Source organism: Pleurodeles waltl, chromosome 4_2, assembly GCF_031143425.1.
Source record: "Pleurodeles waltl isolate 20211129_DDA chromosome 4_2, aPleWal1.hap1.20221129, whole genome shotgun sequence".
Lineage (NCBI taxonomy): Eukaryota > Metazoa > Chordata > Amphibia > Caudata > Salamandridae > Pleurodeles > Pleurodeles waltl.
In genome coordinates this window covers 183706561-183724926 of record NC_090443.1, presented here as the reverse complement: position 1 = coordinate 183724926, position 18366 = coordinate 183706561, and positions in this window count along the sequence as shown.

Below are 18366 nucleotides of genomic sequence, written 5' to 3'. Positions count from 1 at the left end.
TACCTATATGTAACTTCACAATGGTAACTCTGAACATGGCCATGTAACATGTCTAAGATCATGGGGGGACAATTCCATTCTAACAGCTACTCATTACCACCAACATGGCTCCTTGAAGGATAACTTCTTTGATAAATTTGGACCATGAAATCAATGAGACCTGGGCCCAGATTTTTCATTCTTTGACACAGTGCAACACAGCAAGCCACCTTGCTGCACTGTGTGAAAGGGAAACATCAGGAATGTGCCTTAATTTACATTATACAGGGCATTCCTGCCCTTTCCTAGCGCTAGTTCACAATGTGCTGCTTAGCGCCAACACAGGCATCTTTGTGTCATGGTGCAAGGGTGCCTGCATTGCAGACCGGATTGATTTTGTGCAGGAAGGGACATCCTCAGAGGCAGAATGCAGCACACATAGGAAGAGGAAAAATTAAGAGAAACAAAGATATTTATCCTAGTTACACCTCCCAGGGGGAGGCTTAGCATTTTGACGTATTCATAGGTCTGCCACTAATGGTAAATCTGGGAATGCGCCAAAATCAATGGGTGGATGCGCAGGAGCGCTCATGCTCCACTTATGGAACGTCTGCTCAGGGCAGAGCAATGAAAGGCAGTGATTTGTGCTGCCTTTCATTACTTCAGATTTATCAAGCCATGGAGGGCCACAAAAGGTGGCTTTGCGTGGCTTGATAAATCTGACTTTAGTGTTGCATCACTCTTGCGCCCTGTTACGTGGTGCAAGGGAAAAGCAACACTATGATAAATCTGGCTCCAGATTCATAAATAGTCAGAAAATGGCTGTGCTTCTGAAAGTTGGGGCCATTTTGAACATGCAAACATACACTATAGAGGTGGTTTGCAAGGTATAAGTTACTGAATGCATTTAAGCTTGCTACAGAAAATGTTGATGGCAATATATATTTTTAGTAATATCAGGGAAATCCACAGTGATCACTGGCCCATAAGACCTTAAAACAGGCAAAAAACAAGCTCCACACTGACCTTTCAGACCTTCCTTTGGGACAGTGCCTGATTGCCACATAGGCCTGTCCGACCCTGGACTTTTAACTGAAAAAAGTCCAAGCAGACATTTAGAAGAGATGGTAGTCTTTACTATGTCCAAGACAAATTGACCTTATAGCTGCATAATCTTGTGTAACTCCCAGCAGTTCTTGTTATGCGAAATCCCTGAAATGATGTTATTATTCCATGTCGGGTATTATCAATATTCAACTGAAAATACTATTGCAGGTCCCCTGGACCAATGCAAACAAACCTAATGTCAGTGTCTGTTGTTTGTGGCATTTGTGTATTATTTGCACGTTTTTGTTTCACACAAAATGCATCCTTGGTTCCTAAACTGATATAAGGACACACTTTGCACTAAAATATACAGATAAGCGTTAGATTTGTATTTCATGTAATTTTGCCTAATTTTCCAGAAATGTTGCATAATTATGTAAAAGGAAATCATGCAAATTTTGCAAACCCCTAGTGTTAAGTATCATTAGGCGGTATATTTGACTTTTATATTATAAGAAAGAGGGCAAACTTTGTAGGAGTGGAGTTAACCAATATGGCAGGAGCAGAAGTCTTTTTACATGTGTTCCTAGGAGTGTTTTTAGAACCCTCCTCAAGTTAGAATAATTAAATCTCCCTGTGGGTAGGGTCTACAGAGCTGCATCAAGAAAACTCCGTACAATGTGCATACATGTGATAGGTAATGTGATGGTGTGCTCTACGAATGGTTCTCACTGTGATGGCATATTGAGAGCCATCCAAAATGGGGGTCCCTGGAACAAAGTTGAAGATACTTCAGCTGTTGTGCCCTTAAGGACCTTTTAAGTAGTTTAATTCACAGTTATTTTCCCCTAGGCTCCAATCCATGTTCAGCCAAGAGATCTAACCTTCAACAATCCACATTGAATCTGTTTGGATGACTGGGTGGCACGGTCCACAGATCTTTACAGCAACATATCATCTGCAAGTGGGATGTTTGTCTGTGACTAACAAACAGTTGTTTGATGATTTGTTGTTCCTCTTGAGTCAGTGGAGCACCTTGAGAAAAATACTGAAGATATGCAGAAAAACATGTAAGTGTTTTGAACAAAGGGGCATATTTACAAGAAAGTGGCTCATCGGTCCTGATGCGCCACTTTTCTTGCGTCACCCCTGACCCACCTAATGACACCATGGTTGCGCTATATGTACAATACAGTGCACCATGGTGGTCGTTAGGACAATAGCGTCAAAACCTTTGACGCTATTGTGGCGCTTTGTTGCACTAGCATGTGAAAAATGTTCACATTAACAATTGTGCAGATTACCTTGTGCCTCTTGTGGTGTTCCTTGGCAAGTATTGTCTCCTGAGGAAGACTGCATCAGCGAAACTGTGCCTGAAAAATAGGCAAGGAAGGTGCTCGGCTACTTGAGGAGTGCTTTTCTGTTTAATGGTGCTTTGCTTTAAGTTCATCCAACTCTTTTTACAATCATATTAACGGCAGATGGGGATGCAGCACCACCATTCCTGAGTAACTCCTTCCCCTTACGTAACTAGTTCCTACTTTCAACTATTACATCTATATTTCATTTATGACCATATCCAGTATTATGGTACTATCCGATACTCCTACCTACCTTCACTCTTCCCACTTTCTACTCTAGATGTTTTCCTAATCCTTATTGGTGTTCAACTGCTGATGAGAATATATTCTTCCGAGAATTTTCCTCTTTTAAATATGCCTTTTATATTTGATATATAAAGCTATGAAAAATACAAGCACTGCTCACCTTTCCATCCTATTTTGCATGAACTCTCTTATGTGATTCATGTGGGTCGTGCCCCACCAGTGTGTAGCACCCAGTACATTGTTGTTCTTGCCTTTTAAACAATCTATCAATTAATATCCCTCCATGTTGTAATAACATTCACTACTTTATAATGACTCTCTGCCTTGAAAAGTCCCCAGGCATAATTTCCCCAAAGGTGAGATTCATGTTGGCTGATCCAATGTGCAAAAAATGTTGCTGTTCTTGTAGAATGAAAAGAAAGATGTACATACTTGTTTTAAAGGAAGATGAATAAAGCCAGCTTATCTTGGATACTTTACACCTTTTGCTCTGAAAATTAAAATGTGAAGGTATAGAGCGGCTACTTATATCTATTTAAAAAAAATATATATTTATTAACAATTTGCTGTTATACAAATACAAAATGATTTGCGTGGTAGTTGAGATTACACATGCAGCTCAGGGTATTACATATTTTTGGTCAAATATCATGTACTTTCTTTTACTTTTACATCAATTCGAATTGCATACTGTCTAATTCTAAAGCCTCGTACATTTGCCTGTGCACCACTTGAGAGCTATGCCATCGATCTGATTGTTGTACATCTAGAACAGTCTTTAAATAAAGTTAAACAGAATAATGGTGCGATGGAACTTGTATGGGCAGGTGGTTCCATTGTCTGAAGTCAACCTCCTCTCCGTTACCCTGGAGCAGGGTTGGCACTTTTCATGTTATCCATCCCTATTTTAATCCTAAAACGGTAACTCCCTCAAATAATGCCCGTCCCCTCTAACCCCACTCGGTAATTTCTGTGCCCTCGGCCGTGCATTCCATGTCTGTCTTCGTTTTCCTTCTAGTGTCTTCTAGGTTCTGAACCCTGGATTTATCCTTCCCTACCCCAGGAGTTGTGTCACTGCCGATCTCTATCTTGGGCCTTTATTTTAATCTTTATGTCAGTCTCTCTGTGGTTGTGTCCGTACCCCTCAGCATCCCTTCCCACTTTGTCAGTATCTCCTCCCATTCTGAAGCAATAGGGGTCTGGCGGAGTCCACGCTCCTCCTCTTTCTTCAGTATCTGCAGTTCTGCTCTGGCCGACTTCTCTACTTCCCGTCTCCATTCCATCAGTGATGGGCATCTGGGGGATTTCCACCCCAAGGTGATCAGTCTCCGGTATAAAACCAGAGCAAGGTTCAGAAAACGACCCCTCACTTTCCCACGTGGGAGTCTGGTTCCAAGTCCCAATAGGAACACACTGGGAGAAATGGCTAAATTCCTTTCAAGCAGTCTAGAGAGGTCCGTCAACACACTGCCCCAGCCCTGACGAAGGTCTGGGCAGCTCCACACCATGTGGTTGAACTCTGCGTTCACATCACTGCACATGGAGCATGCCCTGGGGACCCCCCGTACATTAAGGATAGGCGGTGTGGGGTGAGATACGTCCTGTGCGTGTAATTATATTGAGTATATCTCAGTCTCGTGTTTCTCGATACTTCCTTTGGGTACGCGAGTACTCTCCTCCACTCTGAGTCTGTTATTTCATTTTCCAAGGACCTCTCCCATCTCTCCCGTAAGGATTGCCTTGGGTCAAAGGCTCCTTCCTGTTGGGCTCGATACAGTCTTGTGCTGCGGTGTGCATCATCCCCCAATGTTAGGAGGAGGTGTAATATCTGATGGGTGGCAGGCTCTGCATTAACTGTTTCCCAGTGTTCCCGCAGATTATGTGTTAACTTTTGGTACAGAAGGAATTGTCCCAGATGGATTCCTCTGTCATTCACTAGATCAGTAAAGGGCCTCAACATCCTGTCCCGGAATAAGTCACCTACCATCTCTACTCCCGCCCTTTTCCAAATCCCGAGCCCTGTACCCATCAAGCCCTCCTCCCCTTGATCTAGTATTAGGCGGTCAGTGGCAGGGCCGGAGAAGAATGGTATCCCACCCCCACTCGTCTTGCACACCTCTTCCAGCAAAGAATGGCTACTTTCGTCATCAGACTGTCCATTTGGCGTGTCACCTTCTTATTAATCAATTGCGCTATGACTCGGTCTGTACCTCTATCTCCCACTGTAATCCATCTGTCCAGGCATCACTTTCCAGTGAACCAACTGGCGACCCATTGCAGTTGGCATGACGGGTAATAGGCCTCAAAATCTGGAACCCCCAGCCCCCTGCTAAAGTTGGTCTACACAGGGTCGGGAGTGCTGTACGTCTGCGGCCATTGTCCCATATAAGCTCCCTAAGTAGGGTATTTAACTCTCAAAACCACGCTGAGGGAATCGATAATGGTAGGTTGGCAAAATAATAGAGGAGGCGGGAAGCATGATCATTTTAGATAAAGAAATTCTTGCCATGATGGATAGTTTTAATGAGCGCCAGAAACCTACTGAGGCTCTCAGGGAGCGGAGTGCCCTTCCAATGTTTCCATCTCTCAGATCCCCAGTCTCATGGTATGCCTGTATACCCAAATACTTAAAAGTGTGTGGAGCCCAAACTATGTCCCCAGGGCAGGAGGAGGGTCGCCCATAAGTTTGTGTTAGGGGAAAAACGAATGTCTTGCTCCTGTTGAGGCATAGGCCTGAGAGTGCACCGAAATGGTCCAGCGTCTGCAAGGCCCAAGGTAGACCCAACTCTCCATCATTGAGGTATATGAGTATATCATCAGCATATAGTGAAATGATATGTTCTGATTGACCCCATTTTACCCCCTTGCCAGTACCCTTGCTACGCATTGCAACCGCCAGTGGCTCTATGGCCAGAGCAAATAGAAGCGGTGATAGCGGGCGCCCCTGTCGCGTCCCACGGTATATAGGGTAAGTATCAGATATCGTGTTGCCCGTTCTCACCCTTGCCAACGGTGACATATACAGTAAATCCACCCATTTTATCCAGCCTTCTCCCATTTCCATCTGCCGCATCACTGTTCTCAAATAGTCCCATCTGACCGAGTCAAAAGCTTTCTTCTCGAAATCTACTGCAAGCAGCACTCCCGCCCCGGGCCTCTCTTCTTCGGACATGTGCAAGATGGCGAACAAGTGCCTCAAGTTCAAAGAGGTGCTGCGGTTCGGGACAAAGCCATTTTGATCAGTATGCACTAACCCGGTGACGTGGCGTAGGAGTCTATTGGCTAAGGCTTTACTAAGGATTTTAAAATCGTTATTAAACATCGATAGAGGTCGAAAGTCCATTACTGAGGCCTCACTCTACTTCGTTTTGGGCAGAGGGACCACCAGTGCCTCCCTAAGTGAGTCTGGTAGCATTCCGCGTTGCAATGCCTCCGTGTACATCTCCACCAACTGGGGGGCTAACAGTGCAGTATATTTTTTGTAAAAGTCCATGGGAAGTCCATCCGTCCCTGGGGTCTTACCGGAGGCCAGCTATGCAATAGCCTCCTGTACCTCACCTACCGTCAGCGGGCCTCCTAAACTATCCTGTTCCTCAGGTGCCAGCGTGGTCAGAGGGAGTGGGCGCAAAAAATCGTCGAGGTCATCTGCTCTAAGCTCTCCCGGGTTCCCGTAGAGATGGGAGTAGTACTCTTTGAAGGCATCATTTATGGGTCCTGGCATACACTGACGTTTCCCCCCTTTATCATAGACACTTGTGATGGGTCCACTGTCCCCTTCAGCCCTCACTAACCACGCCAGCATTCTAGCTGATCGGCCTTCCTCAGCCTGGAGTGATGCCAGATATTCCCGGAGGCTGTGACAGCGAAGCTGCTCTTCCACCTGGGCATATGACTTCCGTGCTTGGACATATCTTTCCTGTGCTACATCCCCGTTCTCCCCATCTCGTTCCCCATTGTATATTATCCTCTCTAAATTATTCAGTTCATGTTCTAGAGTGCGTCTAACTCCAACTGTCTGACCTAGGCAAAAACCTCTAGTTGTCACCTTGAGGGCCTCCCATTCCAAGGGTCTTGAAGAGGCTGATCCCTTATTGGTTTTAATATGGTCTGAAAGGTGTAGGCGAAGGGATTCTCTGTATGCTTGGTCCTCTAACAAGCCGGGGGTCAGTCTCCATGTCGGGACAGGAGGCCTATCCATTGTCGCTTTCCAAGTAACCATTAGGGGGTTATGGTCTGATAATGTGCGAGCAAGGTATTCTGCGCAGGTCATTCCCTGCGCGATATCTGCTGTACATACCACCCTATCTATTATGGTATGTACTTGGTGAAGTCCCGAATAGAATGAAACATCCCTCTCAGTGGGGTGTTGGACCCGCCATACATCCACTAGGCCCCACGCATTCATCCATTCTCTACATTTTTTTGCCACTCTGTGTCGCTGCCCCTGTAACTGGTGGAGAGGATCGGTCTAAGTCCACGTCTAATATTCTGTTAAAGTCTCCCCCGATTAAGATACTCCCAGTTTGTTGGCGTGTGAGATGACTCGACAGTTGCGTTAAAAAGGGGACCTGATCTTGGTTGGGGGCGTAGACACTGCCCAGGACAATTGGAGTTCCATGAAGCCTCCCCTCCGCTATCACAAACCTACCCTCATGGTCTATGTCCTTAGATATGACTTCAAAGGGAACCCCCGCTCGTATCCAAATCAAGGCGCCCCTCACATATGCTGAATAGCCAGTGGCAAACACCTGTCCTCTCCATATACGCCTCAATCTCTCCACCTCTCCTGCGGTTAAGTGGGCCTCCTGTAGCATTGCCACCTGCACACCCCTTCTTTTAAAAAAGGACAGTATTCTGTGACGTTTGGATGGGGACCCCATACCGCGTACATTCCATGTTAGTATATTATATTCCGCCATAGGGTTGTCTTATTAGCATTCCAGGTTGCCCACCCCTGCCCTGGGTACAGTCTCCCCGTGTTTCGGGATGTGTACATAAGTATTTCTCTCCACCCTGCCCATCGCACCTGCAAAAGTTGTAACTTTAAAACCCAACGCCCTAACCCCAGGGTGCCTAGCAAACAGTAGGTTGCCCAGTAAACTGTGCAACAGTGCTGTAGGAAGTTGGCTCTGTATGCACTATTTCAAAGTAAGGAATAGTATGCACAGAGTCCAAGGGTTCCCCTTAGAGGTAAGATAGTGGCAAAAAGAGATAATACTAATGCTCTATTTTGTGGTAGTGTGGTCGAGCAGTAGGCTTATCAAAGGAGTAGTGTTAAGCATTTGTTGTACATACACACAGGCAATAAATGAGGAACACACACTCAGAGACAATTCCAGGCCAATAGGTTTTTGTATAGAAAAATATATTTTCTTAGTTTATTTTAAGAACCACAGGTTCAAATTCTACATGTAATACTTTGCATGAAAGGTATTGCAGGTAAGTACTTTAGGAACTTTGAATAATCACAATAGCATATATACTTTTCAAATAAAACACATATAGCTATTTTAAAACTAGACACTGCAATTTTCACAGTTCCTAGGGGAGGTAAGTAATTGTTAGTTCTTGCAGGTAAGTAAACCACCTACGGGGTTCAAGTTTGGGTCCAAGGTAGCCCACCGTTGGGGGTTCAGAGCAACGCCAAAGTTACCACACCAGCAGCTCAGGGCCGGTCAGGTGCAGAGTTCAAAGTGGTGCCCAAAACACATAGGCTTCAATGGAGAAGGGGGTGACCCGGTTCCAGTCTGCCAGCAGGTAAGTACCCGCGTCTTCGGAGGGCAGACCAGGGGGGTTTTGTAGGGCACCGGGGGGGACACAAGTTAGCACAGGAAGTACACCCTCAGCAGCACGGGTGGCCGGGTGCAGTGTGCAAACACACGTCGGGTTTTCAATTGGATTCAAGGGGCGACCAAGGGGTCTCTTCAGCGATGCAGGCAGGTAAGAGGGGGGCTCCTTGGGGTAGCCACCACCTGGGCAAGGGAGAGGGCTTCCTGGGGGTCACTCCTGCACTGGAGTTCCGATCTTTCAGGTCCTGGGGCTGCGGGTGCAGAGTCTTTTCCAGGTGTCGGGATCTGGGAGTCAGGCAGTCGCGGTCAGGGGGAGCCTCGGGATTCCCTCTGCAGGCGTCACTGTGGGAGCTCAGGGGGGGCAACTCTGGCTACTCACAGTCTCGTAGTCGCTGGGGAGTCCTCCCTGAAGTGTTTGTTCTCCATAAGTCGAGCCGGGGGCGTCGGATGCAGAGTTGCAAGTCTCACACTTCTGGCGGGAAACGCAGTTGTCTTGAAGTTGCTTCTTTGGAAACAAAGTTGCAGTCTTTGGTGAACAGGGCCGTTGTTCTCGGGAGTGTCTTGGTCCTTCTAGAGCAGGGCAGTCCTCTGAGGATTCAGAGGTCGCTGGTCCTGGGGAAAGCGTCGCTGGAGCAGTCTTTTTTTAGAAGTGGGGAGACAGGCCGGTAGAGCTGGGGCCAAAGCAGTTGGTGTCTCCGTCTTCTCTGCAGGGGTTTTCAGCTCAGCAGTCCTCTTCTTTTAGGTTGCAGGAATCTGAGTTCCTAGGTTCAGGGGAGCCCCTAAATACAGAATTTAGGGGTGTGTTTAGGTCAGGGAGGGCAGTAGCCAATGGCTACTAGCCCTGAGGGTGGCTACACCCTCTTTGTGCCTCCTCCCAAGGGGAGGGGGTCACATTCCTATCCCTATTGGGGGGATCCTCCATCTGCAAGATGGAGGATTCCTAAAAGTCAGAGTCACTTCAGCTCAGGTTGCCTTAGGGGCTGTCCTGACTGGCCAGTGACTCCTCCTTGTTTTTCTCATTATCTCCTCCGGCCTTGCCGCCAAAAGTGGGGCCGTGGTCGGAGGGGGCGGGCAACTCCACTAGCTGGAATGCCCTGTGGTGCTGTAACAAAGGGGTTGAGCCTTTGAGGCTCACCGCCAGGTGTTACAGCTCCTGCAAGGGGGAGGTGATAAGCATCTCCACCCAGTGCAGGCTTTGTTACTAGTCACAGAGTGACAAAGGCACTCTCCCCATGTGGCCAGCAACATGTCTCGAGTGTGGCAGGCTGCTAAAACCAGTCAGCCTACACGGGTAGTTGGTTAAGGTTTCAGGGGGCACCTCTAAGGTGCGCTCTGGGGTGTATTTTACAATAAAATGTACACTGGCATCAGTGTGCATTTATTGTGCTGAGAAGTTTGATACCAAACTTCCCAGTTTTCAGTGTAGCCATTATGGTGCTGTGGAGTTCGTGTTTGACAGACTCCCAGACCATATACTCTTATGGCTACCCTGCACTTACAATGTCTAAGGTTTTGCTTAGACACTGTAGGGGCACAGTGCTCATGCACTGGTGCCCTCACCTATGGCGGGGCCCAGCGGAGCGGTGCTTGACAGGAAGGGCCCAGCGGAGCGGTGCTTGAGACGGCGGGGCCCAGCGGAGCGGTGCTTGAGACGGCGGGGCCCAGCGGAGCGGTGCTTGACAGGAAGGGCCCAGCGGAGCGGTGCTTGAGACGGCGGGGCCCAGCGGAGCGGTGCTTGAGACGGCGGGGCCCAGCGGAGCAGTGCTTGACAGGAAGGGCCCAGCGGAGCGGTGCTTGAGACGGCGGGGCCCAGCGGAGCGGTGCATGAGACGGCGGGGCCCAGCGGAGCGGTGCTTGACAGGAAGGGCCCAGCGGAGCGGTGCTTGAGACGGCGGGGCCCTGTTCAGCGGTGCTCTCCTGCACGGCGGGGCCCTGTTCAGCGGTGCTTGTCTTCATGGCGGGGCCCTGTTTCAGCGGTGCTCTTCTGCACGGCGGGGCCCTGTTCAGCGGTGCTCTCCTGCACGGCGGGGCCCTGTTCAGCGGTGCTTGTCTTCATGGCGGGGCCCTGTTTCAGCGGTGCTCTTCTGCACGGCGGGCCCTGTTCAGCGGTGCTCTTCTGCACGGCGGGCCCTGTTTCAGCGGTGCTCTTCTGCACGGCGGGGCCCTGTTCAGCGGTGCTCTTCCAGTCAGTGTAGGGAGTCAGACCTGGCCTTGAAAACCTGCTCACTCGCCCTCCGAACGTGCAGTGTCAGGCCCCTTCGGAGACGGAGTCCTGGGCCCTTTGGTGTCGTCCCTTGCAGGCGGGATGGGGCGTGTGGGGCCCTCCTGCTCCGCGCTCCTGCTGGCTGGCCTCTCCGCCCTGCTGCCCTTCCGCTCCTTAGATGGGGCTTTCGGGCCCTTGCCTCCCCTGGCTGTTGTGGCAGGTGAAGTGGCCGGAGTTACCTCCTTGGGGGAAGCCGTCTCAGTCCGCTCACAGCGGCCCTTCACTTTCCGGGTCCTCTTGCCTGGGGGGGGGCTGGCAGTCCCCTTGCTGCTCAGTGAAGTGTCATTGCCGCCAAAGGGTGGGCTCCATAATCCATGCACCACTTGTACCTTAGCAGCTGGGCTGGTGGTGGCTGAGGTGCCTTTGGGACTTTTCCCAGATGGAGGGGGTGGGTCAGGGGAGGGAAAGAGGTCAACATTGGAGAGGTAATACTTCTTTGGACCAAGGTAAAGGGTAGGAGTAGTGGTGATAGAAGTGGAGGAAGAGGATGTGGTTGTAGGAGAGTCAGGTGTGCTGTCCTTGGGTGCAGGTGACTGGGACGTAGGCTGTCGTGAGGTGGTTGGCTGTTGCTTGGGTGGCTGCCTGCGTTTATGTGTCTTGGAAGAGGGGGTGACAGACACAGTGGGAGAGGACACAGGGGACGTGTAGATGGCAGTGGGGGTGGTGACTGCACGTGTGAGGACTGTAGTGGAGGGTGTGCTGGTGATGGAAGAACTGGCTGATGTTGGTGTGCACGCAGGTGTGAGTGTAGACGTCACAGGGAGGGAGGAGGGAGACGAGGAGGAGGGGGACACAGAGGTGGTAGTGACTGTTGGTATGTCTGCATCTGGGTGTTGCTTGGGTGAATGCTTGTGTGTTCTGTGGTGCTTATGTTTGGATGAGCTGGCCTTGGGTGTTGAGGTGTGTGCAGGCTGGTCTGATGGTGTGGATGGGATAGGCTGAGAAACAGGAGACAGAGAAAGGGTGGAGGCAGTCAGAAGAGGGAGACTGGAGACAGGGACAATGGCTGCCGTCAGTGCTGAGGCCAGAGAAGTGAACGCTCGTTGATGGGCAGCCTGACCCGAATGAATGCCCTCCAGGTAGGCATTGCTCTGTTGCACCTCCCTTTGCACCCCCTGGATGGCATTCAAAAGGGTGGTCTGCCCAACAATGAGCGTCCTCACCAGGTCAATGAGCTCTGCACTGAGGGCAGCAGGGGTAACAGAGGCAGGGGCTGAGGTGCCTGGGGCGAAGGAGACGCGCGCCTTCCTGGGCGAACGGGCACGGAGCGAAGACTGAGGGGCTGCTGGGAGGGCAGTGCTGGTGCGCTGGGTGGCGGCTGTACCTGTTGTTGCGGGGGGCACAGATGTTGCCGCCCCGCTAGGGAGCTCCCAAACGAGGACGTGTCCGTGTCGCTGGTGTCTCCACCGGCCCCCGTTGTGGTGCTCCCCTCGCCCTCCGGATCACTGGTGCCCTCGGTGTCTGTTTCAGTGCCCACCGGGGCCTGGTGACCTGCAGCTCCCTCGTGCTCCGACGCCAATTCTCCTCCGCCTGATGATGCTAATGCACAAGAAAACAAAGAATAAGGGTGGGGGGAGAAATAAAACAACGTTGAGTGTATGCCTTGTCAATACCCTTGGTGGAGAGGACAGACACAGGTGCCTCGTGCACAAAGCCGCGAACTTGGGGTATACTACTCAGTACTTCTGACTAGGCCAACAGGTCTAGGGACAACAGACACGCACATGGGTGATGGAGGACCATGGATAGCTGCACTTGGCACCCTACAGAGGTGGGGGGCGGGGGCACAGGGCCATGTCTAAGGGAGGGGACTACACTACGGAAAGCGCCCTGGCCTACTGTCACACACAGGCCTCCTCCCCCACCCAGACGCCTCAACTGCGCGTAAGGATAGCAGAATGTGCTGATACTCACCCCCTTGTGTCTGCTGTGCTGTCCTCAAGCGCCCATCGAACTCAGGGTAGGCCACCGCCAGGATCCGGGACATCAGGGGGGTCAGGGTACGACTGGCACCCCTCCTAGGTCGGGAGGCCATCCCCAGCAGTGTCTCTGCGGTCTTACGGGTTCCGCGGCGGATGTCCTCCCACCTCTTCCGACAGTGGGTGCCCCGTCTGGTGTAGACCCCCAGGGCCCGGACTTCCTTGGCGATGGCACGCCAAATATCGATTTTCTGATGGGCGCTCACCTGTTTGACATGTACAGGGTGGGAAAGAGAAAACGTCACATTTCTGCATGTATGGAGTAAATGCCCCCCCTCCCCAACCTTGCCATGTGGCCCATTCTCACATCTGTCGTGCGTTGCACTCCTCATTTTCTCCCCACCCCACCAACTGACAGCCACCCCACTCCACACAGGCATAGACCATTCAAGGAGCACTCAGTGTACTCACCTGTTGGTCTGGAGGACCGTAGAGTAGCGCATACTGGGGGAGGACCCCATCCACAAGTTTCTCCAACTCTTCAGACGTGAAGGCAGGGGCCCTTTCCCCAGTCGCAGCAGCCATTGTCACTTCCAGACCGAGTTCACAGCAGCACTTGCAGTATAGGTCCTCTCCTGTGGATGATCAGGTCTCGAGTGATTAGTCAGATAGAAAATGGCGGTCACGCCCGCGGCGGTGCGTACCGCGGCGGTGCGTACCACGACCGCCGGCGCACATCGTCATTGGCTCCTGAATCCCATAGGGTTCAATGTTAACCAATACGACTTCGTACAGCGGTCTTCGACCGCCTACCGCCACGGTGTGCCACGCCAGCGCATTGACCTCACATCCCATTGTCCCACTTCACAGGTCAGGCAGCCGCCATTTCAAGGGCCCACATGGTTTAAATTTGACTGCGTCACACAGGCCTAGGTCTTGCATTGCCACACATACACGCCTTTCAATGCATTGCGATTCTTTAACTGTGCAAGCCGTGTGAACGTACCTGTGGTTTGCCTGACTCGGTGCTCCATGTTGTCCTTCCTAGGCACCGTCCGCTGGGACTTCCGAGGAGAAGGATGAATCCTCGCGTGTACCGTCCGCTGGTGGACCTGTCGACAATGGAAGAACGCCATATAATACTACGCTACAGACTTGACCGTGCCACTATACATCAACTGTGTGCCCAGCTGGAGCCAGCCCTGATGTCCCCCATCCGCCAACCCACAGGCATTCCCCCTCTGGTGCAGGTTCTGTCAGTCCTCCATTTTTTGACAAGTGGGTCATTCCAGACAACAGTGGCCATGTCATCTGGAATGTCTCAGCCTATGTTTTCCAAGATTTTGTCCAGAGTGTTGTCTGCCCTGATGAAACTCATGCGGAGCTACATCATTTTCCCAGAGGAGGGTGATTTGCCTACAGTGAAGGGTGATTTCTATGCCCTTGGACATATCCCCAACATCATTGGTGCCATTGATGGGACCCATGTGGCTTTGGTGCCCCCAAAAGACGATGAGCAGGTGTACAGAAACAGGAAAAATTACCATTCGATGAATGTCCAGGTGGTCTGTTTGGCTGACCAGTACATATCCCATGTAAATGCCAAGTTCCCTGGGTCAGTGCATGACGCGTATGTTATGCGAAATAGCAGCATCCCCTATGTGATGGAGCAGCTACAGAGACAACGTGTGTGGCTAATAGGTGACTCTGGTTACCCCAACCTGCCTTGGCTACTGACCCCAGTGAGGAATCCCCGGACAAGGGCAGAGGAACGGTACAATGAGGCCCATGGCCGAACTAGGAGGATCATAGAAAGGACCTTTGGCCTCCTGAAGGCCAGATTTAGGTGCCTGCATATGACAGGGGGATCCCTGATGTACTCACCAAAGAAGGTGTGCCATATCATCGTGGCCTGCTGTATGCTTCACAATCTGGCATTGCGACGTCAGGTTCCTTTCCTGCAGGAGGATGGTGCAGATGGTGGTGTTGAAGCTGCTGTGGAGCCTGCAGAGAGTGAAGAGGAGGAAGACTCAGAAGACGACACAGACAACAGGGACAGGGTAATAGAACAGTATTTTCAGTAGCACACAGGTAAGAATCACCCATGCCATTTTACATTTCCTGAAAGCCTCCTGCATCTCAACTTTGTCTATTTCCCCCCAGAACTTTACAACTGATGTTTGATTTTCCGTTCCCTTTTCAGTGCTGTATGACCCACTGCGTGACTTCTGCTTGGTTAGCCCATGGACTAATGCTAAGTGACCTCGGTATGTGTTCAGCACAAAGTTAACAGAACGTAATTGATATGTAATGTGTTATACATTTGTAAATAATACAGGCTGAGTCCTGATTGATTTCAGTGCAATGAGTGATTTATTTTTAGTGCAAGATGATGGTACATTCTATTCAAACGGTGATGGGTGGGGGTGGAGTAATGTCCATGGCGGAGTCCAGTTCTCAGTCTCACAGGTGCATTGTCCATATGCCTGTGGAAGGATGGAGCAGGGGCAGTTCAAGGTTTGACAGGGTGGCAATGTGGGACAGTGGGAGGACTTCAGGGGGTATCTGATGCTGGCGGGGTCTTGACATCCTACTTTGTCGATTTTTTGGATCTCAGGCTCCTCTTGCGGGGTGGTTGTTGTTCAGCAGGAGGTGGGGTTCTGGTGGCCTGTCGTTGTGGTGGGGCCTCCTGTCCACTAGCGCCGGCAGAGGTGTTAGGCTGTTCCTGTTCCGGGCTAGTGACAGGGGCCCTGTGTGATGCCACATGGTCCCGAAACGTGTCCTCTATACGGTTGAGGGCCTGGACTATGCTCCCCATAGCGGTAGAGATGTTGGTTAGTTGTTCGCTGAACCCCATGTAGCGTTCCTCCTGCTGTGCCTGGATCTCCTGGAACCTGGCCAGTACCGTCGCCATCGTCTCTTGTGAGTGGTGGTAGGCTGCCATGATGGTGGTGAGGGCCTCTTGGAGAGTGGGTTCCCTGGGCCTCTCCTCCCCCCCCTGTCGCACAGCAGCCTTCCGAGTTGCCCTGTTTCCCCCGGCCTCTGTCCCCTGGACGGTGTGCCCACTACCACTGCCCCCAGGTCCCTGTTGTTGTTGGGGTGGTGGGTTACCCTGGGTGCCCTGTAGTGGCAGACACACCGCTGATTGACCTGTCCTAGAGACAGAGGCATGGGCCCGCTGGGTGGGAGCTGTGCTGTTGTTCCCAGAGGGGGTTGGGTCTGCAGTGGCCTGTGGCTGCCTGAGGGGAACCGACTGTCCAGAGGTCCCCGATGGTCCGGGCTGGTCATCAGGTTCCAGGTCGACAGAGCTGCTGTCATCACTAGGGGCCTCTTCCGGGGGTGGGATGGACATTTCTGGTCCCTCCTGACCGGTGTGTTGTCGTTCGGGTCCTGCATTGGGTAAGAGAGTATGGTTATTGTTTCTGTGTGTGCAATTGCGTGCGATTTATGGGTGCCCTTGTCCCCCAGTGCTGGCATTCCCTTGGGGGAGGTGTTGTGAGGGTGTTTTGTGGGGGGGGGTATGTGCAGTGGTCATGCTTAGGTGATGGGTGTCCATAGTTTGTGGTGGCATGCAGGGGTTGGTGTTGGGTGGGTTGTGCTGGAGAGACATTCTCAGGGAGGATGTGTGATGGGGGGTTGGGGGTGAGGGTGGGGGTGGTGGGTAGCATGCTGGGGGGGGGGTGAAGTAGTTGAGCTTGTACTTACCAGAGTCCAATCCTCCGGATACTCCAGCGAGGCCCTCAGGATGCAGGATGTTTAGTACCTCTTGCTCCCATGCTGTGAATTCGGGTGGTGTGGGTGGTGGTCCCCCGCCAGTCTTCTGCACTGCGATGTTGTGTCGCGAGACCATCGAGCGCACCTTCCCCCGTAGGTCGTTTCAGCGTTTGCGGATGTTGTCCCTATTTCTGGGATGCTGTCCCACCGCGTTGACCCTGTCCACGATCCGCTGCCATAGCTCCGCCTTCCTGGCTATGGTGGTGTGCTGCACCTGTGAGCCGAAGAGCTGCGGTTCAACTCTTATAATTTCCTCCACCATGACCCGGAGTTCTTGGTCGGAAAAGCGTGGGTGCCTTTGGGGTGCCATGCGGTGGTGTGTATGAGGTGTGGGGTGTTGTATGTGGTGATGTGTGTGTTGGTGTGTGGTGCTTTGTGCTTCTATGTGGTGTGTGTGATGGTGTAGTGTGCCTCTGTGTGATGTAGCTCTCTATTTTGTGATGTTTCTCTCTCTCCTTCGTCTCTGATTTTTGTTAGTAGGGGTTTGTGGGTGATGTGGGTGTGTCTTTTATATTGTATTGGGTGTGTGGGTGTGGTGTGTGTATGTGTTTCAGGTGTGTGCCTTTCACATTGCCCAATGTGGTAGAGTTTTGTAAAGGTGTGAGTATTTTGACCGCGGCGGTGTGTACCGCCAATGGACTACCGCGTTTGAAAGACCGCCACGTGGATTTGCGGGTCGTAATTGCATGGGCGTATTCCTGTTGGCGTGGCGGTGGAGGTTTGGTCATCTCCAGTTTACCACTGCCCGCTAATGTGGCGGACTGCAGTGGAGGTCGGATTTTTGGAGGTTTTGCAGTTGTGGGTCAGAATGTCCGTGGCGGCTAACCGCGGCCGCGGCGGGATTGTGGCGGCCTTCTGACCGGCGGTAAACGGCTTTTACCGCCGAGGTCAGAATGACCCCCTAAGTCCTCTGTAGTCCACAAAAAACCTCATCTCTCTCTTTCCATCTTTGGTGTGAGGTTTGGGGACTAAGACCACTGGGCTGGCCCAGGGGCTGCCAGAGTGCTCAATGACTCCCAATTCCAGCATCTTGTGGACTTCCACCTCAATGCTTTCCTTAACTTGGTCAGACTGTCTGAAAATTTTGTTTTTGACAGGCATGCTGTCCCCTGTGTCCACATCATGGGTACACAGGTGTGTCTGACCAGGGGTTAGGGAAAAGAGCTCAGCAAACTGTTGCAGGACCTTCCTGCAATCAGATTGCTGTTGGCCAGAGAGGGTGTCTGAATAGATCACTCCATACACTGAGCCATATTTAGGGTTTGATGAGAGGAGATCAGGGAGAGGTTCACTCTCAGCTTCCTGGTCCTCATCTGTTACCATCAACAGATTCACATCAGCCCTATCATGGAAGAGCTTAAGGCGGTTCACATGGATCACCCTCTTGGGGCTCCTGCTAGTGCCTAGGTCCACCAGGTAGGTGAACTGACTCTTCTTTTCTAGCACTGGGTAAGGGCCACTCCATTTGTCCTGAAGTGCCCTGGGAGCCACAGGCTCCAAAACCCAGACTTTCTGCCCTGGTTGAAATTCAACCATTGCAGCCTTTTGGTCATACCAAAACTTCTGGAGCTGTTGGCTGGCCTCAAGGTTTTTACTTGCCTTTTCCATGTACTCTGCCATCCTTGAACGTAGGCCAAGTACATAGTCCACTATGTCTTGTTTAGGCTCATGAAGAGGTCTCTCCCAGCCTTCTTTCACAAGAGCTAGTGGTCCCCTTACAGGGTGGCCAAACAGAAGTTCAAAGGGTGAGAACCCTACTCCCTTCTGAGGCACCTCTCTGTAAGCGAAAAGCAGACATGGCAAGAGGACATCCCATCTCCTTTTGAGTTTTTCAGGGAGCCCCATGATCATGCCTTTTAATGTCTTGTTGAATCTCTCAACAAGGCCATTAGTTTGTGGATGATAGGGTGTAGTGAATTTATAAGTCACTCCACACTCATTCCACATGTGTTTCAGGTAGGCTGACATGAAGTTGGTACCTCTGTCAG